Here is a 3,218-nt window from a genome sequence, read left to right on the forward strand (position 1 = left end):
GTTTTTGGAACATTCGGAGAATTTCCATGTATTTTTCACATTGTACTTATTGCACGCAACTGTACTTTTGTATCCAAGTTATGACACATTTGATACGCCATTTTGTGTATATAGCAATAGCAATAGCAGTTAGACTTATATACAGCTTTATAGGGCTTTCAGCCCAATCTAAGCGGTTTACAGAGTCAGCATATTGCCCCCAACAACAATCCGGGTCCTCATTTTACCCACCTCGGAAGGATGGAAGGCTGAGTCAACCCTGAGCTGGTGAGATTTGAACAGCCGAACTGCAGAACTGCAGTCAGCTGAAGTAGCCTGCAGTGCTGCATTTAACCACTGCGCCACCTCGGCGCCTATGTACCTTGCAGTTATTCTCATTCTCATTTGTTTGGGAATCCACTTGCGCAAGTGTAATAAAATAGATGCTTTTTGTTGATCATAGTCTCCTTGACCAGTTTTTTTTTATATGTAGAAAATATATCTGGGATATTTTTCTCACAATTACTTATGAAGACATTCCTTACCCATTATAGTAATGATGACTAGAAATACATATATGGATGGATATACAGTATTAATTTCTTAAGTATGTAAAAGGTATTGTTGGAAAATACTGTAAAGCAACGTTTCTAAATCTCAGCAACTCTTAGATGTGTGGACTTCAACTCCCAGATTTTGCTAGTTAGGATGGCTGGCTGGAGAATTCTGGGAGTTGAAGTCCACACATTTGAAAGTTGCTGAGGTTGAGAAACAGTGTTCTAAAGAAAATTTTGGACGGATGCAGCCATTGTAACCTTGGATTCAGCCTAGAATCTCCAATATGACTACCAAAGAATGCAAGAGGGAGCTGAGCCAGTGAAAGGAGCATAATATCATGTTTTACATGCCCAGTATAGCTTGGAGAGCTCTTCTATTTACAAAGCAGTGCTGGAAAGTAGGAAAATATGGGCTCAGTTATTTGCCACTAATATTCTGTACTTGTGCTTTTCCTAGGGAATGCGGCTTTAGAAATCTGCCCAAACCTGATCTCCTTTTATCTGAACATGGTCTGAAAGAGCACTAAATCTGAGCTTCCAAGTACTGATTATGGCTTATGTGCTTCATGTGAAAGTCGTTGGATGACTGTGGGCCGATGACTGTCTCCCAGCCCTAACAGGTTGTTGAGGGAGTAGCTTCAAGCTGATCTCTGGATAAGGTACATTGAGTTGCCGCGAAAAGAGTGGGATGCAAATCTAATAAAAATAAAACACTAGTAGGAAATAGTTCTCTGTTTGCTCATCATTTAGTGCTCAAGCAGATTGTCTATCAGACAGAGTGCAGTCAACCTGGAGGAACAATGCAATCATTGAAGGTGCACATCAATCAAAGAAGACAACTATATTAAATTATTAAATCATATAAAAGGAGAACTGGAGATGTGGAAAAATCTGAGACTCTCTTTCACGGGAAGGATTGCAGTGATCAAAATGAGCATTCTTCCAAAATTATTATTCCTGTTTCAAAACATTCTCATAAAATTAGATAAAAAGTAACCTCAGAAATCTGAATAAAATAACATCAGAATATATTTGGCAAGGGAAGAAACCCAGGATTAAATTTAAACTTTTGCAAGACGTAAAAGAAAGAGGAGGATTCGGTGTAGCAGAATGGGAATTATACCAGGAGGCAGCTATGCTAACCTGGGTAAAAGAATGGATTGATTTTAAAAATAATAGATTGCATCTAGGATGGCATGCCTTCCTGTGGTATGGGAAACAGGTAGCACTTCAATATTTCCGAAGACACTTCATCAGACAGGCGTTATTAGAAATATGGAATAAATTTAAGAGGAAAATTTATAGCAAGGTCCCCATTTGGCTATCAACCCTAGAAGCAGTAGTGCATTCCAACCTTATTAATCAGGAAAAACAGGTCACCTATAAAGATCTACTAGATAAAGAAGGGAGATTAAGAACAAGGCAAGATTTAAAAGAAAGGGATAGATCTGGAATGGTGGTCTTACCTCCAAATCCAATCACGCTACTTGAAAGATATGAGAGAGTGGGGTATTAGTGGAGAGTTGATGGCAATAGACAAGATTCTTTTGGGGACAAATGATAAATTGATCAAGAAGATTTACAAATTCTCATTGGAATACAGGATGGAAGAAGAGCAGGTCAAGGAGAAAATGGTTGCATGGGCGATAAACTTTAGTTATAATATAGATTTGGACAGATGCCAAGAAGTATGGGAAAAGAACAGGAAAATAACATTGTCAATACCGCATAAGGAAAACCTATATAAGATGTTTTATAGGTGTCACCTTCCACCTGCAAGAATTGCCATACTGCTGGAAATGTGACCAAGAACCAGGCACGTACAACCATATGTGGTGGTCATGCCAAAAAGCCAAAATATACTGGCAGAATCTCCAAAAGTGGTTGATAGGGATAACCGAAGAGGAAATAAAATTCACACCGGAACTATTTTTCTTGGGAATTATAAACAAGAAATACAAGAGGGTTATCTTTTTAACTATATATATTTTTATATATATATATATATATATATATATATATAATATGTTATATTTATGCTGATAAATAAATAAAGGGAGACTAGTATAGATCTATTTCAAGCTATTTAGCTCTCATCAGCTAGCCATACCCTATGTTGGGAATCGAACTTGTGCTCTATTGCCTCTCAGGCAGAATATATATATATATATATATATATATATATATATATATATATATATATATATATATATATATATATGGATGGTTGTTTTTTTATTTGTGCTGATAAATAGCTTCCTCCCGTAATTGGGGCTTACCAGGGGTTGTAAAAATCTAATATATATATATATATATATGTGTGTGTGTGTGTGTGTGTGTGTGTGTGTGTTTATTTGTGCTGATAAATAAATAAAAACACAAATATAACAAAAGGCAACAGTAAAAATATTGTGTTTCTGTCGTGATGGACTCTTGTGACGAGCCGATTGACAGATGTTGGAAGCAGTTAGCTTCCTCCCATAATTGGGGCTTACCAGGGGTTGTGACACACACACACACACACACACACACACACACACATCACAGCAGCAAGAATGATCTTTACTCAAAAGTGGCAAAATAGAGAAACTCCACATGAAGGGAAAATAATTAGGAAAATTTTGATCTGCACTGAAATGGATAAATTGATGTGGGAATTGAAGAATAAACATGAATCAGAAT

The sequence above is a fragment of the Thamnophis elegans genome, chromosome 2 (genome assembly GCF_009769535.1).
Source record: "Thamnophis elegans isolate rThaEle1 chromosome 2, rThaEle1.pri, whole genome shotgun sequence".
NCBI classification, from domain to species: Eukaryota; Metazoa; Chordata; class Lepidosauria; order Squamata; family Colubridae; genus Thamnophis; species Thamnophis elegans.